This window comes from Ranitomeya variabilis, chromosome 4 (assembly GCF_051348905.1).
Source record: "Ranitomeya variabilis isolate aRanVar5 chromosome 4, aRanVar5.hap1, whole genome shotgun sequence".
Taxonomy (NCBI): domain Eukaryota; kingdom Metazoa; phylum Chordata; class Amphibia; order Anura; family Dendrobatidae; genus Ranitomeya; species Ranitomeya variabilis.
Window position 1 is genome coordinate 340,083,452 of NC_135235.1, and position 27,276 is coordinate 340,110,727.

At 41.5% G+C, this 27,276-nt stretch overlaps 1 long non-coding RNA gene across 3 annotated transcripts in view; it reads left to right on the forward strand.

The window, feature by feature from the left end:
* The window catches only part of LOC143764744 (uncharacterized), a 155,333-nt gene that overhangs the window by 97,859 nt on the left and 30,198 nt on the right, over nt 1-27,276 (forward strand). For all 3 annotated transcript variants that reach the window (XR_013213261.1, XR_013213259.1, XR_013213260.1), the window contains exon 3: nt 1,541-1,608. This is a non-coding gene — a long non-coding RNA (uncharacterized LOC143764744). The remainder of the gene's footprint in view (nt 1-1,540; nt 1,609-27,276) is intronic.

Sequence of the window (27,276 nt, forward strand, 5' to 3'; positions counted from 1 at the left end):
TAGCTGAACTGGAGCGGGTGCAGAGAAGAGCGACCAAGGTTATTAGAGGACTGGGGGGTCTGCAATACCAAGATAGGTTATTACACTTGGGGCTATTTAGTTTGGAAAAACGAAGACTAAGGGGTGATCTTATTTTAATGTATAAATATATGAGGGGACAGTACAAAGACCTTTCTGATGATCTTTTTAATCATAGACCTGAGACGGGGACAAGGGGGCATCCTCTACGTCTGGAGGAAAGAAGGTTTAAGCATAATAACAGACGTGGATTCTTTACTGTAAGAGCAGTGAGACTATGGAACTCTCTGCCGTATGATGTTGTAATGAGTGATTCATTAATTTCATTAATTAAATTTAAGAGGGGACTGGATACCTTTCTGGAAAAGTATAATGTTACAGGGTATATATACTAGATTCCTTGATAAGGCGTTGATCCAGGGAACTATTCTGATTGCCGTATGTGGAGTCGGGAAGGAATTTTTTTCCCCATGGTGGAGTTACTCTTTGCCACATGGTTTTTTTTTGCCTTCCTCTGGATCAACATGTTAGGGCATGTTAGGTTAGGCTATGGGTTGAACTAGATGGACTTACAGTCTTCCTTCAACCTAAATAACTATGTAACTATGTAACTATGTTATTTGGCACAATTGATGAACATGAGCCATTTTTGTAGGACAAAGACTGCTACCAATATACTGTACTAGAAACTTGCATGGTCGGTATACCAACACCCTTACAACTGTGGACAAAATTGATAGGGGGGTTGTCCAAGATGAGAAGATTTAAGAAGAAGATGTGATCCAGAATTATACATACAATCCATATTATGCTTGTATAAACTGAACTGGAGAGGATTTTCTTACTGAAGACATGATAACTATAAAGACTCAAAATACTGCATCTGCTGAGTTGTTATCAAATGACTTGTAATCAAAATAATATAGGTAAACGTCATCAAATAAAAATAGACGGTAAAAAAGGCACAATGAAGATAATATCATGCGCTGTTCATGTTCAGAAAAAAATTGTAAGAGAATGAGGGAGCTAAAAAACATGAAGCGTAGGAAAACAGTAATCTCTCCTGAACATATACAACATGTAAAATTGCCCAAGGGATGGATGTTTTCTTGTGGGAATACCACTTATAATTATATTCCAGCTAATATAACAGGTGGGCCATGTATTATTTCTAAATTAGGCCAAATGATGTATCCTTTGTCTCCATCCAATAAAGCTAAATGTCCAAAAAGGGGATTCTCTTGTAATTATAGTGTAAACCTTTTAACTGAATCAGAAATTCTAGGGTTATCCCTTACGATTGTAGGATCTCCTGCCATCGCCACATATGCTGCTAAGGCTGTAGGAAGAATATCTTGTCTTGTGGCTAGATCAATAAATACTACCAGTAGAGCCTTAGAAGATATCTTATTAGATACACAAAGTTACCGAAAAGCTATCTTACAGAATAGAGCAACTTTGTTATTAATTCACCACCATGGATGTCAAGAGTTTGAAGGTATGTGTTGTTTTAACTTTTCAGATCATAGCCAGGATTTGCAGTCTCAGACCAGTTACATGAAGACGTTGATCATATCACACAAAGTAATGGTAAATGGTGGGATTGGTTAATTTCCTGGTTGCCTGATTTGGGTTATTTACGCTATATTTTAGGAGTCATTTTTGCTATAATCTGTGCTTGTATTGCATTATGCTGCTGTATACAATGTATTCCATCTCTCAGATCAATGTGTCGTTCATCTACTGAAGCTATTCCCTTGGGATATGGCATTGCATATAAATGATACATGGCTTCCGGATGGCCATTTTTTTCCTCAGAATTGAGTGACTCTACAATTTTTTCTCTATGCTTGGTTACAAATAGTAACCATTACTGTTTGCCACATTTTTTGTTTTTGATTTCTTTTAGTGTTTCTTAAAGCCAGAAAGCTGCCATTTGAAATAACTTTAGTTTTGTGCCATGTCTGTGATCTGATTTTTTTCTACAAAATTAAACAACTGAATGAACATCCTCCAAGGCCGGTGATTCCATAATTTTTGCCAGGGGTTATATATAATTAATTAGCTAGTCAAACCACAAAAGACCCCGGACCAGCAGCAGAATTACAGGTTTGCTATGAGCGCCGACCACAGGGTACAGCGTACACAGTCAGCCGAGTGATTCACTGCGCCTGCGCGCAATTTGCATAATTATAATAGATCAGCGATTTATGTTATTTCAGTGGAAAATTCAGAATCTACCACTGTGTTACAAAGGTTTTGTCCCTCGGACAATATTGAGTTTTCCTGATAGTTTTTTTCATGCTGATTTCAGAAATGACTTCAGATTTTTTCTATCACGTAAAGTTTTTGAGAAATGATACGAAACATAATATTCTGTTATAATTCTAAAAATTCATATATGAACTTTTTCTGAAACAGTAGATTCTGAATTTTCCACTGAAATAACATAAATCGCTGATCTATTATAATTATGCGAATTGCGCGCAGGCGCAGTGAATCATTCGGTTGACCATGTATGGTGCACCCTGTGATCGGCGTTCATAGCAAGCCTGTAATTTTGCTGCATGGAGGCGATCTGAGCATCACCTCTATGTAGCAGAGGTGATCGAGTAGTGGGTGCTTCTAGTCTCCCATGGAGGCTATTGAAACATGCCAAAAGTTTTTAAAAAAGTGTTTAAAAATCTAGAAAAACATAAAGGTTTAAATCACCCCCCTTTTGCCCCAATCAAAATAAAACAATTAAAAAAAAGTCAACCCTACACATATTTGGTATCGCCGCGTTCAGAATCGCCCGATCAATAAAAAAAAATTAACCTGATCGCTGAAAGGTGTAGTAAGAAAAAAAATCAAAATGCCAGAATTAATTTTTTTCTGGTTGCCGCGACATTGCATTAACCTCTTTACCCCTAAGGGTGGTTTGCACGTTAATGACCGGGCCAATTTTTACAATTCTGACCACTGTCCCTTTATGGGGTTATAACTCTGGAACGCTTCAACGGATCTTGGCGATTCTGACAATGTTTTCTCGTGACATATTGCACTTCACGATAGTGGTAAAATTTCTTCGATATAACTTGCGTTTACTTGTGAAAAAAACGGGAATTTGGCGAAAATTTTGAAAATTTCACAATTTTCCAACTTTGAATTTTTATGCCCTTAAATCACAGAGATATGTCACACAAAATACTTAACAGGTAACATTTCCCACATGTCTACTTTACATCAGCACAATTTAGGAACCAAAATTTTTTCGTTAGGGAGTTATAAGGGTTAAAAGTTGACCAGCAATTTCTCATTTTTACAACACCATTTTTTTTAGGGACCAAATCTCATTTGAAGTCATTTTGAGGGGTCTATATGATAGAAAATACCCAAGTGTGACACCATTCTAAAAACTGCAACCCCTCAAGGTGCTCAAAACCACATTCAATAAGTTTATTAACCCTTCAGGTGTTTCACAGGAATTTTTGGAATGTTTAAATAAAAATGAACATTTAACTTTTTTTTACACAAAATTTATTTCAGCTCCAATTTGTTTTATTTTACCAAGGGTAACAAGAGAAAATGGACCCCAAAAGTTGTTGTACAATTTGTGCTGAGTACGCTGATATGTGGGTGTAAGCCAATGTTTGGGCGCATGGCAGAGCTCGGAAGGGAAGGAGCACCATTTGAATTTTCAATGCAAAATTGACTGGAATTGAGATGGAACGCCATGTTGCGTTTGGAGAGCCCCTGATGTGCCTAAACATTGAAACCCCCCACAAGTGACACCATTTTGGAAAGTAGACCCCCTAAGGAACTTATCTAGATGTGTGGTGAGCACTTTGACCCACCAAGTGCTTCACAGAAGTTTATAATGCAGAGCCGTAAAAATAAAAAATCATATTTTTTCACAAAAATTATCTTTTCGCCCCCAATTTTTTATTTTACCAAGGGTAAGAGAAGAAATTGGACCCCAAAAGTTGTGCAATTTGTCCTGAGTACGCCGATACCCCATATGTGGGGGTAAACCACTGTTTGGGCGCATAGCAGAGCTCGGAAGGGAAGGAGCGCCATTTGACTTTTCAATGCAAAATTGACTGGAATTAAGATGGGACGCCATGTTGCGTTTGGAGAGCCCCTGATGTGCCTAAACATTGAAACCCTCCACACGTGACACCATTTTGGAAAGTAGACCCCTTAAGGAACTTATCTAGATGTGTGGTGAACACTTTGACCCAACAAGTGCTTCACAGAAGTTTATAATGCAGAGCCGTAAAAATAAAAAATCATATTTTTTCACAAAAATGATCTTTTCACCCCCAATTTTTTATTTTTCCAAGGGTAAGAGAAGAAATTGGACCCCAAAAGTTGTTGTGCAATTTGTCCTGAGTACGCTGATACCCCATATGTGGGGGTAAACCACTGTTTGGGTGCATGGCAGAGCTTGGAAGGGAAGGAGCGCCGTTTGACTTTTCAATGCAAAATTGACTGGAATTGAGATGGGACACCATGTCGCATTTGGAGAGCCCCTGATGTGCCTAAACATTAAACTCCCCACAAGTGACACCATTTTGGAAAGTAGACCCCCTAAGGAACTTATCTAGATGTGTTTCGAGAGCTTTGATCCCTCAAGTGTTTCACTACAGTTTATAACGTAGAGCCGTAAAAATAAAAATTCTTTTTTTTTCACAAAAATGATTTTTTAGCCCCCAGTTTTGTATTTTCACAAGGGTAACAGGATAAATTGGACCCCAAAAGTTGTTGTGCAATTTGTCCTGAGTACGCTGATACCCCATATGTGGGGGGAACCACTGTCTGGGCGCATGGCAGAGCTCGGGAGGGAAGGAGCGCCATTTGGAATGCAGACTTAGATGGATTGGTTTGCAGGCATCACGTTGCATTTGCAGAGCCCCTGATGTACCCAAACAGTAGAAACCCCCACAAGTGCCCCCATATTGGAAACTAGACCTCCCAAGGAACTTATCTGCATGTGTTGTGAGAACTTTGAACCCCCAAGTGTTTCACTACAGTTTATAACGCAGAGCCGTGAAAATAATTTTTTTTTTCCACAAAAAATATTTTTTAGCCCCCAGTTTTGTATTTTCCCAAGGGTAACAGGAGAAATTTGACCCCAAAAGTTGTTGTCCAATTTGTCCTGAGTATGCTGATACCCCATATGTGGGGGGGGGACCACTGTTTTGGCGCATGGCAGACCTCGGAAGGGAAGGAGCGCCATTTGGAATGCAGCGTTAGATGGATTGGTCTGCAGGCGTCATGTTGCATTTGCAGAGCCGCTGATGTACCCAAACAGTAGAAACCCCCCACAAGTGACCCCATATTGGAAACTAGACCTCTTGAACCCCCAAGTGTTTCACTACAGTTTACAACGCAGAGCCGTGAAAATAAAAAATCCTTTTTTTTCCCACAAAAATTATTTTTATCCCCCTAAATTTATATTTTCCCAAGGGTAACAAGAGAACTTGGACCCCAAAAGTTGTTGGCCAATTTGTTCCGAGTACGCTGATGCCCCATATGTTGGGTTAAACCCCTGTTTGGGCGCACGGGAGAGCTCGGAAAGGAAGGAGCACTGTTTTACTTTTTCAATGCAGAATTGGCTGGAATTGAGATCGGACGCCATGTCGCGTTTGGAGAGCCCCTGATGTGCCTAAACAGTGGAAACTCCCCAATTCTAACTGAAATCCTAATCCAAACACACCCCTAACCCTAATCCCAAAGGTAACCCTAACCACACCCCTAACTCTAATCCCAACCGTAAATGTAATCCAAACCCTAACCCTAACTTTAGCCCCAACCCTAACCCTAACTTTAGCTTCAACCCTACCCCCAACCCTAGCCCTAACCCTAGCCCTAACCCTAACCCTAGCCCTAACCCTAGCCCTAACCCTAGCCCTAATCCTAACCCTAATGGGAAAATGGAAATAAATACATTTTTTAAATTTTATTATTTTTCCCTAACTAAGGGGGTGATGAAGGGGGGTTTGATTTACTTTTATAGCATTTTTTATAGCGGATTTTTATGATTGGCAGCCGTCACACACTAAAAGACGCTTTTTATAGCAAAAATGTTTTTGCGTCTCCACATTTTGAGACCTATAATTCATGTGAGGTTTTTTTTTTTTTGCGGGACGAGTTGTCGTTTTTATTGGTACCATTTTCTGACACGTGATCGCTTTTTATTCCGATTTTTGTGAGGCAGAATGACAAAAAAACAGCTATTCATGAATTTGTTTTGGAGAGGCGTTTATACCATTCCACGTTTGGTAAAATTGATAAAGCAGTTTTATTCTTCGGGTCAGTACGATTACAGCGATACCTCATTTATATCATTTTTTTATGTTTTGGCACTTTTATACGATAAAAACTATTTTATAGAATAAATAATTATTTGGCATCGCTTTATTCTGAGGACTATAACTTTTTTCTTTTTTCTTTAATGATGCTGTATGGCAGCTCGTTTTTTGCAGGACAAGATGAAGTTTTCAGCGGTACCATGGTTATTTATATCCGTCTTTTTGATCGCGTGTTATTCCACTTTTTGTTCGGCGGTATGATAATAAAGCGTTGTTTTTTTGCCTCGTTTTTGTTTTTTTTTCCTACGGTGTTCACTGAAGGGGTTAACTAGTGGGACAGTTTTATAGGTTGGGTCGTTACGGACGCGGCGATGCTAAATATTTGTACTTTTATTGTTTTTTTTTATTTAGATAAATAAATGTATTTATGGGAATAATATATATATATTTTTTTTCTTTATTTAGGAATTTTTTTTTTTTTTTTACACATGTGGAAATTTTTTTTTTTACATTTTTACTTTGTCCCAGGGGGAGACATCACAGATCGCTGATCTGACAGTTTGCACAGCACTCTGTCAGATCGGCGATCTGACTTACAGTGCTGCAGGCTTACCAGCGCCTGCTCTGAGCAGGCACTTGGTAAGCCACCTCCCTCCCTGCAGGACCCGGATGCCGCGGCCATTTTGGATCTGGGGACTGCAGGGAGAGGAGGTAAGAGACCCTTGGAGCAACGCGATCACATCGCGTTGCTCCAGGGGTCTCAGGGAAGCACGCAGGGAGCCCCCTCCCTGCGCGATGCTTCCCTTTACCGCCAGCACACAGTGATCATGTTTGATCGCGGTGTGCCGGGGGTTAATGTGCCGGGGGCGGTCCGTGACCGCTCCTGGCACATAGTGCCGGATGTCAGCTGCGATAGTCAGCTGACACCCGGCCGCGATCGGCCGCGCTCCCCCCCGTGAGCACGGCTGACCGCATATGACGTACTATCCCGTCGGTGGTCATACGGGCCCACCCCACCTCGACGGGATAGTACGTCCAATGTCAGAAAGGGGTTAAAATGCAATAACAGGCAATCAAAAGATCATATCTGCACAAAAGTGGTATCATTAAAAATGCCAGCTCGGCACTCAAAAAATAAGCCCTCACCCGACCCCAGATCACGAAAAATAGAGACGCTACGGGTATCAGAAAATGGTGCCATTTTTTTTTCTAGCAAATTTTGGATTTTTTTTTCACCACTTAGATAAAAGAGAACCTAGGCATGTTTGGTGTCTATGAACTTAATAATTAATAATAGTAATTAATAATAAGAATCTTTATTTATATAGCACCAACATATTCCGCAGCGCTTTACAGTTTCAAACAACAATCATAGGTAACAATGTTAACAATAATAAAGTAAAATAAGACGACCCTACTCGTGAAAGCTTACAATCTACAATGAGGTGGGGGAGATACAAAGTACAGGTGTGTATTTACAATGACCTGGAGAATCATAATGGCAGGTCAGTTTTAGCATTTAGTGAAGCTAGCAAAAAAGCCAAACAAAAAAACAAGTGCGGGATTCCACTTTTTTTGCAATTTCATAGCACTTAGAATTTTTTTCCCCTTTACACGACATGCTAAAAAGGGGTTAAAAACCTTATGTGATACAGACTCTTGGAGCACGGATTCACTGTATATTGTATATACTATTGTATACACTGTATATCATGAGCAAAACAGAATTCATCATCTTTCCCCCATCTCACGCGACCCCCCCAACGAACCTATCCATTACAGTGCATGGCTGCCCACTCTCCCCAGTTCCACAAGCTCGCTGCCTCGGGGTAATCCTTGACGCTGATCTCTCCTTCAAACCACATATCCAAGCCCTTTCCACTTCCTGCCGACTTCAACTCAAAAATATTTAACAAATCTGTACATTCCTTAACCAAGAATCTGCAAAAACCCTAGTCCATGCCCTCATCATCTCTCGCCTTGACTACTGCAACCTCCTGCTCTGTGGTCTCCCCTCTAACACTCTTGCACCCCTCCAATCTATTCTAAACTCTGCTGCCCGACTAATCCACCTGTCCCCCCGCTATTCCCCGGCCTCTCCCCTCTGTCAATCTCTTCACTGGCTCCCCATTGCCCAGAGACTCCAGTACAAAACCCTAACCATGACGTACAAAGCCATCCACAACCTGTCTCCTCCATACATCTGTGACCTCGTCTCCCGGTACTTGCCTGCACACAACCTCCGATCCTCACAAGATCTCCTTCTCTACTCCCCTCTTATCTCCTCTTCCCACAATCGTATACAAGATTTCTCTCGCGCATCACCCCTACTCTGGAACCCTCTACCACAACACATCAGACTCTCGCCTACCATCGAAACCTTCAAAAAGAGCCTGAAGACCCACCACTTCCGACAAGCCTACAACCTGCAGTACCCACTGATCAACCAGCATGACCAGCTCTATCCTCACCTACTGTATTCTCACCCATCCCTTGTAGATTGTGAGCCTTCGCGGGCAGGGTCCTCTCTCCGGGACATACTAAAAAGAATGAAGAAAAGGAATAAATAAAAAGAATGAATATAACTTATAGCTCCAAAGAGATGGATAGGTGTTATAGATTTCTTATGCATCTTGTAGATGAAATGAACATGAATTATATGTAGACAATTAGGAAATCAACATAGATTCCATATAAACAGGTGTATACTATATTTTCTGTGCTATATAGGTGGGGAATGAAGATGGAATACTTGTAGATAATAGAGAAATGAACACATATCCCATATAAACAGGTGTATATTATATTCCCTGTGCCTCATAGGTGGGGAATGAACATGAAATATATATTGAGAATAGGAGAGTGAACACAAATCCCATATAAACAGGTGTATACTATATTCCCTGAGCCTGATAGGTGGGGAATGAACATGAAATATATGTAGATAATAGAGGAATGAACACATATCCCATATAAACAGGTGTATATTATACTGTATTCCCTGTGCCTCATAGGTGGGGAATGAACATGAAATATATGTAGAGAATAGGAGAGTGAACACAAATCCCATATAAACAGGTGTATACTATATTCCCTGTGCCTGATAGGTGGGGAATGAAGATGAAATATATGGAGAAAATAGGGGAATGATCACATATCCCATATAAACAGGTGTATACTATATTCCCTGTGCGTGATAGGTGGGGAATGAAGATGAAATATATGTAGATAATAGGAGAATGATCACATATCTAATATAAACAGGTGTGTATTATATTCCCTGTACCTGATAGGTGGGGAATGAAGATGAAATATATGTAGAGAATAGGAGAATGAACATATATCCCATATAAACAGGTGTATATTATATTCCGTGTGCCTGATAGGTGGGGAATGAACATGAAATATATGTAGAGAATAGGAGAATGAACACATATCCCATATAAACAGGTGTATATTATATTCCCTGTGCCTGATAGGTGGGGAATGAACAGGAAATATATGTAGAGAATAGGAGAATGAACACATATCCCATATAAACAGGTGTATATTATATTCCCTGTGCCTGATAGGTGTGGAATGAACATGAAATATATGTAGAGAATAGGAGAATGAACACATATCCCATATAAACAGATGTATATTATATTCCCTGAGCCTGATAGGTGGGGAATGAACATGAAATGTATGTAGAGAATAGGAGAATGAACACATATACCATATAAACAGGTGTATATTATATTCCCTTTGCCTGATAGGTGGGGAATGAACAGGAAATATATGTAGATAATAGAGGAATGAACACATATCCCATATAAACAGGTGTATATTATATTCCCTGTGCCTGATAGGTGGGGAATGAACAGGAAATATATGTAGAGAATAGGAGAATGAACACATATCTCATATAAACAGGTGTATATTATATTCCCTGTGCCTGATAGGTGTGGAATGAACATGAAATATATGTAGAGAATAGGAGAATGAACACATATCTCATATAAACAGGTGTATATTATATTCCCTGTGCGTGATAGGTGGGGAATGAAAATGAAATATATGTAGATAATAGGAGAATGATCACATATCCCATATAAACAGGTGTATATTATATTCCCTGTGCCTGATAGGTGGGGAATGAACATGAAATATATGTAGCTAATAGAGGAATGAACACATATCCCATATAAACAGGTGTATATTATATTCCCTGTGCCTGATAGGTGGGGAATGAAGATGAAATATATGTAGAGAATAGGAGAATGAACACATATCCCATATAAACAGGTGTATATTATATTCCCTGTGCCTGATAGGTGGGGAATGAAGATGAAATATATGTAGAGAATAGGAGAATGAACACATATCCCATATAAACAGGTGTATATTATATTCCCTGTGCCTGATAGGTGGGGAATGAACATGAAATATATGTAGGTAATAGAGGAATGAACACATATCCCATATAAACAGGTGTATATTATATTCCCTGTGCCTGATAGGTGGGGAATGAAGATGAAATATATGTAGAGAATAGAGGAATGAACACATATCCCATATAAACAGGTGTATATTATATTCCCTGTACCTGATAGGTGGGAAATGAAGATGAAATATACGTAGAGAATAGGAGAATGAACACATATCCCATATAAACAGGTGTATATTATATTCCCTGTGCCTGATAGGTGGGGAATGAACATGAAATATATGTAGGTAATAGGAGAATGATCACATATCCCATATAAACAGGTGTATATTATATTCCCTGTACCTGATAGGTGGGGAATGAAGATGAAATATATGTAGATAATAGAGGAATTAACACATATCCCATATAAACAGGTGTATATTATATTCCCTGAGCCTAATAGGTGTGGAATGAACATGGAATATATGTAGATAATAGGAGAATGAACACATATCACATATAAACAGGTGAATATTATATTCCCTGTGCCTGATAGGTGCAGAATGAACATGGAATATATGTAGATAATAGGAGAATGAACACATATCACATATAAACAGGTGAATATTATATTCCTTGTGCCTGATAGGTGGGGAATGAACATGAAATATATGTAGAGAATAGAGGAATGAACACATCTAATATATAAAGCTGAATGTGTGTGTGTGTGTATGTATGTATGTATGTATGTATGTCCGGGATTGGCATCTGAACCGTAGCAGCTACAGCCACAAAATTTTGCACAGTCACACGTCTGGACCCCGAGAGCGTCATAGGCTATGTTGTGAGGTGAAATTTTAACCCCGCGCTTTCCAATTCACCAAACAATTTTGCCCCTATCTACATAATGGGGAAAAAGTGAAAGGAAAAGTGTTGGAGGCGTCGCAGCTACAGGCACAAAATTTTGCACAGTCACACGTCTGGACCCTGAGAGCGTCAAAGCTATATTGTGAGGTGAAATTTTAACCCCGCGCTTTCCAATTCACCAAACAATTTTGCCCCTATCTACATAATGGGGAAAAAATGAAAGGAAAAGTGTTGGAGGCAAATTAACAGCTGCCAGATGTGAACAAGGGGGACTTAAAGAATGACAGCGATGGCACCAAAGAGTATATACTGTACAGTTGCTAAGGTGGGGCCCCAACATGGGATAATCACACCACCACGGGGATATGAACACACACACAAAATGCGCCACACACTACCACGTGCTCGAACACATATACCACCCTCAGTGCACATTTCACCACACATACACCAACCTCGCCACATAAAAGTAGAAACACAAAAGTCGCCGCTCAAAACTCGCCACGCGCAAAACTCTCCACATGCAAAACTCGCCACACGTGCAAAACTCGCCACACGCAAAACTTGCACACGCAGAAAAATTGCCACACGCAGAAAAATTGCCACATGCACAAAAGTTGCAACACATGCAAAAGTTGCCTCACACAAAACTTGCACATACTCAAAAGGCACCACACATAAAACTCGCCACGCGCAAAACTCGCCATGCGCAAAACTTGCTGCACACAACTTGCTACACTAACCTGTCACATGCAACTCGACACACAAAAAGTTGCTACACGCATGTCGCCACACAAAACTCATCTCACAAAAGTCCCTACATGCATGTCGCCACACGCAACTCAACACACACAACTTGACACACGAAACTCGCCCTAAAACACACACAAGTCTGGTATCCTTCAAAAATAAAAATCTGATTAATAAGCAGACAAACTACAAGAGCAACAAATGTACCATATAGGAATCCGGCAGCTGTCAGTCACATGACCAGTCTATTATGTGTATGTGTGAGCTAATATATACTGCCAGGGGGTGGGCTTACTGTTGGCTGGGGATTTATCAGGCTGCCATTTTAGCTTACAAATACTGAGGTAAAAATACTGACCAAATAACGTGTGAACGAGGGCTAATACAGGAGGAGATGACATACAGCTATATACTATATACAGGAGATGACACACAGGTATATACTATTTACAGGGGAGATGACACACAGGTATATACTATATACAGGAGGAGATGACACACAGATATATACTATATACAGGAGAGATGACACACAGGTATATACTATATAGAGGAGGAGATGACATACAGGTACATACTACATACAGGAGGAGATGACATACAGGTATATACTATATACAGGAGGAGATGACACACAGGTATATACTATATACAGGAGCAGATTACCTACAGGTATATAGTATATACAGGAGGAGATGACACAGGTATATGCTATGTATAGGAGGAGATGACATACAGGTATATACTATATACAGGAGATGACACACAGATATATACTATATATAGGTGAGATGACACACAGGTATATACTATATACAGGAGATTACATACAGGTATATCTAATATATAAAGCTGAATGTGTGTATGTATGTGTGTATGTCCGGGATTGGCATCTGTACCGTCGCAGCTACAGCCACAAAATTTTGCACAGTCACACGTCTGGACCCCGAGAGCGTCATAGGCTATGTTGTGAGGTGAAATTTTAACCCCGCGCGTTCCAATTCACCAAACAATTTTGCTCCTATCTACATAATGGGGAAAAAGTGAAGGGATAAGTGTTGGAGGAAAATTGACAGCTGCCAGATGTGAACAATGAGGACTTAAAGAATGAGAGCGATGGCGACAAAGAGTATATACCGTACAGTTGCTAAGGTGGGGCCCCGACATGGGATACTCACCACACACGGGGATATGAACACAAACACAAAATGCGCCACACACTACCACGTGCTTGAACACATATACCACCCTCAGCACACATTTCACCACACACACACACCAACCTCGCCACATAAAAGTCGAAACACAAAAGTCACCACTCAAAACTCGCTACATGCAAAACTCGCCATATGCAAAACTAGGCTCACGCAAAACTCGCCACACGTGCAAAACTCACCTCATGGAAAACTCACCTCATGCAAAACTTGCACACACAGAAAAATTGCCACATGTACAAAAGTTGCACCACATGCAAAAGTTGCCTCACACAAAACTTGCACATACTCAAAATGCACCACACATAAAACTCGCCACGCGCAAAACTCGCCATGCACAAATCTTGCTGCACACAACTTGCTACACTAACCTGTCACATGCAACTCAACACACAAAATGTTGCTACACGCATGTCGCCACACAAAACTCATCTCACAAAAGTCGCTACATGCATGTCGCCACACGCAACTCAACACACACAACTTGACACATAAAACTCGCCCTAAAACACACACAAGTCTGGTATTGTCCTTCAAAAATAAAAATCTGATTAATAAGCAAACTACAAGAGCAACAAATGTACCATATAGGAAATACGGCAGCTGTCAGTCACATGACCTGTCTATTATGTGTATGTGTGAGCTAATATATACTGCCAGGGGGGAGGGCTTCCTGTTGGCTGGGGATTTATCAGGCTGCCAATAGCAACCAATCACAGCTCAGCTTCTATTTTGCTACAGTTAATTAACCTGAGCTCTGATTGGTTAATATAGGCAACAAAGACATTCTCAGTATAACAAAGCTAATATATGTTGTGAAATGCTTCTATTTGCTTAGTTTTTGCCTTTTAATAATTACATTTCTATCTATTTGTTTTGTGGTTTTTGTGTGCAGAATAAATTTTTGTTAACACATTCTATTTTGCTAACAGCAGTCATTAACCCGGGCGAAGCCGGGTAGTACAGCTAGTATCCTATATAAACAGGTGTATGCTATATTCCCTGTGCCTGATAGATGGGGAATGAACATGAAATATATGTAGAGAATAGGAAAATGATCACATATCCCATATAAACAGGTGTATATTATATTCCCTGAGCCTGATAGGTGGGGAATGAACATGAAATATATGTAGATAATAGGAGAATGAACACATACCCATATAAACAGGTGTATATTATATTCCCTGAGCCTGATAGGTGGGGAATGAACATGAAATATATGTAGAGAATAGGAGAATGAACACATATCCCATATAAACAGGTGTATGCTACATTCCCTGAGCCTGATAGGTGGGGAATGAACATGAAATATATGTAGATAATAGAGGAATGAACACATATCCCAAATTAACATGTGTATATTACCAAATTAATATGCAAATTATATTTTTCTCGGATTTTCCTAAATGGTTGGTGCAAATGACAGTCAGTTTAATAAAAGTCATTGCCCGTTAGATTATACATCGAATTTTATTGAAGAAACCTCCCAATGATAACAGTATAATCTCCAAAATGAATAAAAACTCAAAATGCAAATTATTAGGCACAGTAAAATTTCTAAACATTTGATATGTTTGAACCCCCTTCCTGACATGCGCCGTACTAGTACTGCTCCGCGGGAACTGCGTTCCCACAAACCACAGTACTAGTACGGCGGCACGATCACGCGGTCTCGTGGTGAGCACCGCGGCGATCACTTGCGGGTGTCAGCTGTATGTGATAGCTGACACACCGCAGCAATGCCCACGATCAGTGCTAGCGCCGATTGTTTGCATTTAACCCCTCTGATGCCGCTGTCAGTAGTGACAGCAGCACAGAGAACAATCGCGCAGAGAGTGGGCTCCCTGCGCTCTCCCTTAACAAAGTGATGCAATCGCGTTGTTCTGGTGGTCTCCATGGAGACCTTGGATGCAAAATGGCCACGGGGCTCCTTCCCGGTCCTTCACTGAGGTGGCTTGCCGTCGCCTGCAGTGCCTGTCAGATCGCTGATCTGACACAGTGCTATGCAAAGTGTCAGATCAGTGACATGACTTTATATAGTAATGTCCCAACCTGGGACAATGTTATAACGTTAAAAAAAATAGAATGTATAAAAAAAAATCCCAAAATAAAGAAAAAATAAATAAATAAATGTTTTCCAAAAAATCCATTTATTTATGTAAATAAAAAAAATAATAAAGTACACATATTTAGCATCGCCATGTCCGTAATGACCCACTTTATAAAACTATCCCACTAGTTAACCCCTTCAGTGAGCACCGTAAAAAGAATAAATTAAAAATGAGGCAAAAAACAACGCTTTATCATCATACTGCCGAACAAAAAGTGCAAAAACGCGATCAAAAAGACGGATATAAATAAACATGGTACCGCTGAAAATGTCATCTTGTCCCACAAAAAAAAGGCACCATACAATATCATCAGCAGAAAAATAAAAAAGTTATAGCTCTCAGGATAAAGCGATGCAAAAACAATTATTTTTTATAAAAAATAGTTTTTATTGTGTAAAAGCGCCAAAACATAAAAAAAGATATAAATGAGTTATCGTACTGACCCAAAGAATAAAACGGCTTTATCAATTTTACCACACGCTGAACGGTATTAACGCCCCCCTAATAGAAATTCAGGAATTGCTGGTTTTTATTCATTTTGCCTCCCAAAAATCAGAATAAAAAGCGATCAAAAAATGTTATGTGCTCGAAAATGGTACCAATAAAAACGTCAACTCATCCCGCAAAAAACAAGACCTCACATGACTGTGGGCCAAAATATGGATAAATTATAGCTCTCAAAATGTGGAGATGCAAAAACTATTTTTTGCAATAAAGAGTGTCTTTTAGCATGTGACAACTGCCAAACATGAAAACACATTATAAAAACCCGCTATAAATAGTAAATCAAATCCCCTTTATCACGCCCTTAGTTAGGGAAAAGTAATAAAACTAAAAAAATGTATTTATTTCCATTTTCCCATTAGGGTTAGTGTTAGGGTTCGGGCTAAAGTTAGGGTTAGGGTTGGGGCTAAAGTTAGGGTTAGGGCTAAAGTTGGAGTTAGGGTTTGTATTATGTTTACGGTTGGGGATAGGGTTGGGATTTGGGTTAGGGATGTGTTAGAGTTAGGGGTGTGGTTAGGGTTATGTTAGGTTTGAGATTAGGGCTGGGATTAGGGTCAGTGTTATGATCCGGTGACCTTGGAGCCGCATGAAACTTTCTCTGGAGTAGGTGGAAACTGTACTGACCGCAGATCCTGAACTAACACCGCAATTAGAGGTAGCCGTGGGGTGTGCCTAACAAACCCTAGACACCTCGACACAGCCGGAGGACTAAATACCCCTATAGATGGAAATAGGAATACTACCTTGCCTCAGAGCAGAACCCCAAAGGATAGGCAGCCCCCACGGATATTGACTGTGAGTAGGAGAAGAAAAGACACACGCAGGCAGAAAACAAGATTTAGCAAAAGAGGCCACTCTAGCTAAATAGGAAAGGAAAGGACAGAATACTAGGCGGTCAGTATTAAAACCCTTCAAAAAATATCCACAGCAGATAATACAAAAAATTCCACAATCTAACTAAAGACGTGGAGTGAATATCTGCAACCCCAGAGAATCCAACAAGACTGAGAAAATACTGACACAATCTAAGCTGGACAAGAAAACACAAAAGAATAGCACTGAATTATGAAGCACACAGCATGTGTGCCACAGAAACAAAACCAGACACTTATCTTTGCTGATTTGGCAGAAAGGCAGGAGGAACCAGGCAGAGGTCCAACACCTCCCAACAACAATTGACAACTGGCAAGGACTAATGAATCCTGCACACCTAAATACCCCAATCAGAACTGCAATCAGCAGATACACCTGACCAGGACTGCAACTCAGGGACAACTGCATTACCACCTACAACCACCGGAGGGAGCCCAAAAGCAGAATTCACAACAGTACCCCCCCTTGAGGAGGGGTCACCGAACCCTCACCAGCGCCCCCAGGCCGATCAGGACGAGCCAGATGAAAGGCACCGACCAAATCAGCAGCATGGACATCAGAAGCAAAAACCCAAGAATTATCCTCCTGGCCATAACCCTTCCATTTGACAAGGTACTGAAGCCTCCGCCTCGAAAAACGAGAATCCAAAATCTTCTCAACCACCTACTCCAACTCCCCATCAACCAACACAGGGGCCGGAGGATCAACAGAGGGAACAATGGGCAACACATATTTCCGCAACAAAGATCTATGGAAGACATTATGGATAGCAAAAGAGGCAGGAAGCGCCAATCGAAAAGACACCGGATTAACAATCCCAGAAATCCTATAAGGACAAATAAACCGAGGCTTAAACTTAGGGGAAGAAAACTTCATAGGAACATGACGGGAAGACAACCAAACCAGATCCCCAACCCGAAGCCAGGAACCAACACACTGACGACGGTTAGCAAAACGTTGAGCCTCCTCCTGAGACAACACCAAATTGTCCACCACATGAGCCCAAATCTGCTGCAACCTGTCAACCACAGAATCCACACCAGGACAGTCAGAAGGCTCAACCTGCCCAGAAGAAAAACAAGGATGAAAACCAAAATTACAAAAGAATGGCGAAACCAAAGTAGCTGAACTAGCCCGATTATTAAGGGCAAACTCGGCCAATGGCAAAAAGGCCACCCAATCATCCTGATCAGCAGACACAAAGCATCTCAAATAGGTCTCCAAAGTCTGATTAGTTTGCTCGGTCTGGCCATTTGTCTGAGGATGAAATGCAGAAGAAAAAGACAAATCAATGCCCAGCCTAGCACAAAAGGCCCGCCAAAACCTAGAAACAAACTGGGAACCTCTGTCGGACACAATATTCTCCGGAATACCATTCAAACGAACCACATGCTGAAAAAACAACGGAACCAAATCTGAAGAGGAAGGCAATTTAGGCAAAGGCACCAAATGAACCATCTTAGAAAACCGGTCACAAACAACCCAGATAACCGACATCCTCTGGGAAACCGGAAGATCAGAAATAAAATCCATAGAAATATGCGTCCAGGGCCTCTCAGGGACTGGCAATGGCAAAAGTAACCCACTAGCATGGGAACAACAAGGCTTGGCCTGCGCACAAGTCCCACAGGACTGCACAAAAGAACGCACATCACGTGACAAGGAAGGCCACCAAAAGGACCTACCAACCAAATCTCTGGTACCAAAAATACCAGAATGACCAGCCAACACAGTGAACCTCAGAAATCACTCTACTAGTCCATCTGTCAGGAACAAACAATTTCCCCACAGGACAGCGGTCAGTTCTGTCAGCCTGAAATTCCTGAAGAACCCGCCGTAAATCAGGGGAAATGGCAGAAAGGACCACCCCTTCTTTCAAAATGCCGACCGGTTCAAGGACCTCAGGAGAATCAGGCAAAAAACTCCTAGAAAGGGCATCAGCCTTAATATTCTTAGAACCCGGAAGATACGAAACCACGAAATCAAAACGGGAAAAAAACAAGGACCATCGAGCCTGTCTAGGACTCAGCCGTTTGGCAGACTCGAGGTAAATCAGATTCTTATGATCGGTCAGGATCACAATACGGTGCTTAGCTCCCTCAAGCCAATGTCGCCACTCCTCAAACGCCCACTTCATAGCCAACAACTCCCGATTGCCGACATCATAATTGCATTCAGCAGGCGAAAACTTGCAGGAGAAGAAGGCACACGGTTTCATCAAGGAACCAACAGAATCCCTCTGAGACAAAACGGCCCCTGCCCCAATCTCAGAGGAGTCAATCTCAACCTGAACCGGAAGAGAAACATCCGGTTGGCGCAACACCGGAGCAGAAGTAAATCGGCGTTTAAGCTCCTGAAAGGCAGAGACAGCCGCAGAGGACCAATTCGCCACATCAGCGCCTTTCTTCGTCAAATCGGTCAAGGGTTTAACCACGCTGGAGAAATTAGCAATGAAACAGCGATAAAAATTTGCAAAACCCAAAAATTTCTGAAGGCTCTTCACGGATGTGGGTTGAATCCAATCATAAATGGCCTGAACCTTAACTGGATCCATCTCCATAGATGAGGGAGAAAAAATGAAGCCCAAAAAAGAAACCTTCTGCACCCCAAAGAGGCACTTAGACCCCTTCACAAACAAAGCATTGTCACGAAGGATCTGAAATACCATCCTGACCTGTTCCACATGAGACTCCCAATCATCGGAAAAAATCTAAATATCGTCCAAATATACAATCAAGAATTTATCAATATAAGTCCGGAAGATATCATGCATGAAGGATTGAAAAACCGATGGAGCATTAGTGAGCCCGAATGGCATCACAAGGTATTCAAAATGGCCTTCGGGCGTATTAAACGCAGTTTTCAATTCATCACCCTGTTTAATACGAACAAGATTATATGCCCCCCGAAGGTCAATCTTAGTAAACCAACTAGCCCCCTTAATCCTAGCAAACAAATCAGAAAGCAAAGGTAAAGGGTATTGAAACTTGACCGTGATCTTATTCAAGAGGCGATAATCAATACAAGGTCTCAAGGAGCCATCCTTCTTAGCAACAAAAAAAAATCCCGCTCCCAACGGTGAAGAAGATGGCCGAATATGCCCTTTCTCCAAAGACTCCTTAACATAACTCCGCATGGCGGTATGTTCAGGCACAGACAGATTGAAAAGTCGGCCCTTAGGAAACTTACTGCCTGGAATCAAGTCAATCGCACAATCACAGTCCCTGTGCGGTGGAAGCGAACTGGCCTTGGGCTCATCGAATACATCCTGAAAATCAGACAAAAACTCTGGAATTTCAGAAGAGGAAGAAGAGGAGATTGACATCAAAGGAACATCATTATGAACCCCCTGACAACCCCAACTAGTCACAGACATAGACTTCCAATCCAACACAGGATTATGTACCTGCAACCACGGAAAACCCAGCACGATAACATCATGCAAATTAAGCAACACCAGAAATCGACAATCTTCCTGATGGGCTGGCGCCATGTGCATGGTCACCTGTGTCCAAAACTGAGGCTTATTGTTAGCCAAAGGTGTAGCATCAATCCCCCTTAAAGGAATAGGGTTCTGCAAAGGCTGCAAGGGAAAACCACAACGCCTGGCAAACTCAAAATCCATTAAGTTCAAGGCGGCCAGTTGTACTGTTATGATCCGGTGACCTTGGAGCCGCATGAAACTTTCTCTGGAGTAGGTGGAAACTGTACTGACCGCAGATCCTGAACTAACACCGCAATTAGAAGTAGCCGTGGGGTGTGCCTAACAAACCCTAGACACCTCGAAACAGCCGGAGGACTAAATACCCCTATAGATGGAAATAGGAATACTACCTTGCCTCAGAGCAGAACCCCAAAGGATAGGCAGCCCCCACGAATATTGACTGTGAGTAGGAGAAGAAAAGACACACGCAGGCAGAAAACAAGATTTAGCAAAAGAGGCCACTCTAGCTAAATAGGAAAGGAAAGGACAGAATACTAGGCGGTCAGTATTAAAACCCTTCAAAAAATATCCACAGCAGATAATACAAAAAATTCCACAATCTAACTAAAGACGTGGAGTGAATATCTGCAACCCCAGAGAATCCAACAAGACTGAGAAAATACTGACACAATCTAAGCTGGACAAGAAAACACAAAAGAATAGCACTGAATTATGAAGCACACAGCATGTGTGCCACAGAAACAAAACCAGACACTTATCTTTGCTGATTTGGCAGAAAGGCAGGAGGAACCAGGCAGGGGTCCAACAGCTCCCAACAACAATTGACAACTGGCAAGGACTAATGAATCCTGCACACCTAAATACCCCAGTCAGAACTGCAATCAGCAGATACACCTGACCAGGACTGCAACTCAGGGACAACTGCATTACCACCTACAACCACCGGAGGGAGCCCAAAAGCAGAATTCACAACAGGTCAGGGCTATGGTTAGGGTTGGGATTAGAGTTAGGGGTGTGTTCGGGTTAGGGGTGTAGTTAGGGTCATGGTTGGGATTAGGGTTAGGGGTGTGTTGGAGTTAGGGTTGGAGTTAGAATTGGGGGGTTTCCACTGTTTAGGCACATCAGGGGCTCTCCAAACGTGACACGGCGTCCGATCTCAATTCCAGCCAATTCTATGTTGAAAAATTAAAACGGCGCTCCTTCCCTTCCGAACTCTGCCATGCGCCCAAACAGTGGACCCCCCCACATATGGGGTATCAGCGTACTCAGGACAGATAGGACAACAACTTTTGCAGTCCAATTTCTCCTGTTACCCTTGTGAAAATAAAAATTTTGGGGCTAAAAATCATTTTCGCGAAAAAAAAAATTATTTTCACGGCTCTGCGTTGTAAACTTTAGTGAAACACTTGGGGGTTCAAAATTCTCACAACACATCTAGATAAGTTGCTTGGGGGGTGTAGTTTCCAAAGTAATTTCACTTGTGTTTTTTTTTTACTGTTTAGGCACATCAGGGGCTCTGCAAACGGAGCATGACACCCGCAGACCATTCCATCAAAGTCTGCATTCCAAAACGTCTCTACTTCCCTTTCGAGCCCCGATGTGTGCCCAAACAGTAGTTTTCTCCCACATATGAGGTATCAGCATACTCAGGATTAATTGGACAACAACTTTTAGGGTCCAATTTCGCCTGTCACCCTTGGGAAAAATACTAAATTGGGGGCTAAATATCATTTTTGTGGAAAAAAAAATATTTTTTATTTTCCCGGCATTATAAACTTGAAAAGTGAAAAACTAGGGGGTTTAAATTTCTCACAACACATGTAGATAATTTTCTTGGAGGTTATAGATTCCAATATGGGGTCACTTGTGGGGGTTTCTACTGTTTAGGTACATCAGGGCTCTGCAAACGCAACGTGATTCCCGCAGACCATTCAACCAAAGTCTGCATTCCAAAACGGCACTCCTTCCCTTCCAAGCTCTGCCATGCGCCCAAACGGTGGTTCCCCCCAACATATGGAGTATCAGCATACTCAGGACAAATTGGACAACAACTTTTGGGGTCAAATGTTGCCTGTTACCCTTGGAAAAATACATATATTTTCACGGCTATACATTATAAACTTTAGTGAAACACTTGGGGGTTCAAAGTTCTCACCACACATCTATATAAGTTCCTTGGGTAGTTTAGTTTCCAATATGAGGTCACTTGTGGGGGTTTCTACTGTTTAGGTACATCAGGAGCTCTGCAAATGTTACGTGACGCCCGCAGACCATTCCATTAAAGTCTGCATTCCAAAACGGTGCTCCTTCCCTTCCGAGCTCGGCCATGCGCCCAAACGGTGGTTCCCCCCCACATATGGGGTATCAGCATACTCAGGACATAGTAACATAGTAACATAGTTAGTAAGGCCGAAAAAAGACATTTGTCCATCCAGTTCAGCCTATATTCCATCATAATAAATCCCTAGATCTACGTCCTTCTACAGAACCTAATAATTGTATGATACAATATTGTTCTGCTCCAGGAAGACATCCAGGCCTCTCTTGAACCCCTCGACTGAGTTCCCCATCACCACCTCCTCAGGCAAGCAATTCCAGATTCTCACTGCCCTAACAGTAAAGAATCCTCTTCTATGTTGGTGGAAAAACCTTCTCTCCTCCAGACACAAAGAATGCCCCCTTGTGCCTGTCACCTTCCTTGGTATAAACAGATCCTCAGCGAGATATTTGTATTGTCCCCTTATATACTTATACATGGTTATTAGATCGCCCCTCAGTCGTCTTTTTTCTAGACTAAATAATCCTAATTTTGCTAATCTATCTGGGTATTGTAGGTCTCCCATCCCCTTTATTAATTTTGTTGCCCTCCTTTGTACTTTCTCTATTTCCATTATATCCTTTCTGAGCACCGGTTCCCAAAACTGGACACAGTACTCCATGTGCGGTCTAACTAGGGATTTGTACAGAGGCAGTATAATGCTCTCATCATGTGTATCCAGACCTCTTTTAATGCACCCCATGATCCTTTTTGCCTGCCTGGCACTGGCTGCTCCAGGTAAGTTTATCATTAACTAGGATCCCCAAGTCCTTCTCCCTGTTAGATTTACCCAGTGGTTTCCCATTCAGTGTGTAATGGTGATATTGATTCCTTCTTCCCATGTGTATAACCTTACATTTATCTTTGTTAAACCTCTCTGCCACCTTTCAGCCCAAGTTTCCAACTTATCCAGATCCATCTGTAGCAGAATACTATCTTCTCTTGTATTAACTGCTTTACATAGTTTTGTATCATCTGCAAATATCATTATTTTACTGTGTAAACCTTCTACCAGATCATTAATGAATATGTTGAAGAGAACAGGTCCCAATACCGACCCCTGCGGTACCCCACTGGTCACAGCGACCCAGTTAGAGACTATACCATTTATAACCACCCTCTGCTTTTTATCACTAAGCCAGTTACTAACCCATTTACACACATTTTCCCCCAGACCAGGCATTCTCATTTTGTGTACCAACCTCTTGTGCGGCACGGTATCAAACGCTTTGTAAAAATCGAGATATACTACGTCCAATGACTCACCGTGGTCCAGCCTATAGCTTACCTCTTCATAAAAACTGATTAGATTGGTTTGACAGGAGCGATTTCTCATAAACCCATGCTGATATGGAGTTAAACAGTTATTCTCAGTGAGATAATCCAGAATAACATCCTTCAGAAACCCTTCAAATATTTTACCAACAGTAGAGGTTAGACTTACTGGCCTATAATTTCCAGGTTCACTTTTAGAGCCCTTTTTGAATATTGGCACCACATTTGCTATGCGTCAGTCCTGCGGAACAGACCCCGTCGCTATAGAGTCCCTAAAAATAAGAAATAATGGTTTATCTATTACATTACTTAGTTCTCTTAGTACTCGTGGGTGTATGCCATCCGGACCCGGAGATTTATCTATTTTAATCTTATTTAGCCGGTTTCGCACCTCTTCTTGGGTTAGATTGGTGACCCTTAATATAGGGTTTTCATTGTTTCTTGGGATTTCACCTAGCATTTCATTTTCCACCGTGAATACCGTGGAGAAGAAGGTGTTTAATATGTTAGCTTTTTCCTCGTCATCTACAACCATTCTTTCCTCACTATTTTTTAAGGGGCCTACATTTTCAGTTTTTATTCTTTTACTATTGATATAGTTGAAGAACAGTTTGGGATTAGTTTTACTCTCCTTAGCAATGTGCTTCTCTGTTTCCTTTTTGGCAGCTTTAATTAGTTTTTTAGATAAAGTATTTTTCTCCCTATAGTTTTTTAGAGCTTCAATGGTGCCATCCTGCTTTAGTAGTGCAAATGCTTTCTTTTTACTGTTAATTGCCTGTCTTACTTCTTTGTTTAGCCACATTGGGTTTTTCCTATTTCTAGTCCTTTTATTCCCACAAGGTATAAACCGCTTACAGTGCCTATTTAGGATGTTCTTAAACATTTTCCATTTATTATCTGTATTCTTATTTCTGAGGATATTGTCCCAGTCTACCAGATTAAGGGCATCTCTAAGCTGGTCAAACTTTGCCTTCCTAAAGTTCAGAGTTTTTGTGACTCCCTGACAAGTCCCCCTAGTGAAAGACAGGTGAAACTGTACAATATTGTGGTCGCTATTTCCTAGCTGCCCGACCACCTGCAGATTTGTTATTGTGTCAGGTCTATTAGATAGTATTAGGTCTAAAAGTGCTGCTCCTCTGGTTGGATTCTGCACCAATTGTGAAAGATAATTTTTCTTGGTTATTAGCAGAAACCTGTTGCCTTTATGGGTTTCACAGGTTTCTGTTTCCCAGTTAATATCCGGGTAGTTAAAGTCCCCCATAACCAGGACCTCATTATGGGTTGCAGCTTCATCTATCTACCTTAGTAGTAGACTTTCCATGATCTCTGTTATATTTGGGGGTTTGTAACAGATATTGTACTATATGCGGCACTTTTTGCACTATGTCACTTTATTTCACTTACACTGCCATAATATATAAGCTGCTCCCGGTTGTAGTTTTGCACATCGTTGGGCCCTGTGCGCATGACCGTGACGTTGGTGTTACGGTGCGTCGCTGCTGGCGTCCATTGGGCTGTGCGTCTGAGTCAGGGTTGCCATGGTTATGGCTCCCTGGCCTCTCGTCCGTCCCGGAGTGCCCGCAGCGACGCTAGTTCCGGCGCTGACGTCACGCGCGCATGCGCCGTATATGGAGTCCTATTATGATTAGCCTCAGGTGCTGAAGTCCTATAAAGTAACGTTTGTTTGGCACACACAGTACGGCCCCCGGAAGAAGCCCACGCGAAACGCGCGTAGGGGCTGGCGCACTCCACACAGACACCACGGCTTATATGGGTAAGGTGCAGTCATGGACTTTGTGTTTATGCTGACTCTGAATGGGTCCCTTATATGGTAGATAGTGTCTTACTACTGATTGAGACTATCACTAGTGCCTGTACTAAATTAATGAATCTGCATCCTTGAGCTGTACTATTTTTTGGTGATGTGTGGGGTATTTTTGTTACCCGTATCCATGTTAGACTTAAGTTTTAATAATTGTTAAACCAGTTTTGATAGTTAAATAATCTGTTGTTATCTAATAAACATTTACCTTTTTACTATAATACAAGTGACAGCTGTTTGACTCCTTTTTCCGCATGTTTACATATTGTATGGGAGTTTGGTCTGTCCAGATGTGGACATATATGTGGCTCTGCTCTAATTTATTATATTCTGTGCCTCTCAGTAGTGAGTCTCCCACCACCACCACTCTTCGTTGCTTCTTGGCTGTACTTTTTGCTGTCACTTGTTGCTGTGTACCCTTTTCTTTTTTGCTTGCTGGTAGTGCTTCATCCTTAGGTGTGCCATCTTCATCCTCTACAAAGATTTGATATCGGTTCTTCAGTTGTGTGGTTGGCGATTTCTCCATGGTCTTCTTGCTTCTTTTGGTCACATGCTTCCACTCATCTGTTTTTGGAGGTTCTCTGACACTTTTTTCACCTTCTGTGACCAGTAGAGATGCTTCTGTTCTGTCTAGGAAGTCTTCATTCTCTTTGAGTTTCAAAGTTGCTATTCTTTCTTCCAGACCCCGCACCTTTTCTTCTAAAAGGGCCACTAGTCTACACTTCTGACAGGTGAAATTGGATTCTTCTTCTGGTCGATCTGTGAACATGTAGCACATGCTGCAGCTCACCATGTAGGTTGTCACATCTGCCATGCTGCTCCTAGATCCTGCTGACTTGCTGTGTGTTTTCCATCTTGTGTAATCTACTCAGCCAAGCTTTCTTGCAATAATGTCCTACAGGCAAAAATTTGTTTGGTGATGCTTTCCAAGCAGCTGGTCCCGGCTGTACCCAACGATCTTCTTCCTGAGGGAGACTCTTCGCTTTTCCCAGAAGGCACCTGGAATATGCAAATTATCCTCCTCAAGCTTGAATCCCTGGTTTGGTGATGCTTTCCAAGCAGCTGGTCCCGGCTGTACCCAACGATCTTCTTGCTGAGGGAGACTCTTCGCTTTTCCCAGAAGGCACCTGGAATATGCAAATTATCCTCCTCAAGCTTGAATCCCTGGTTTGGTGATGCTTTCCAAGCAGCTGGTCCCGGCTGTACCCAACGATCTTCTTGCTGAGGGAGACTCTTCGCTTTTCCCAGAAGGCACCTGGAATATGCAAATTATCCTTCTCAAGCTTGAATCCCTGGTTTCAAGACAAATTGCACAAAAAGGACAAATTGCACAACAACGTTTGGGGTCCAATTTCACCTTTTATCCTTTG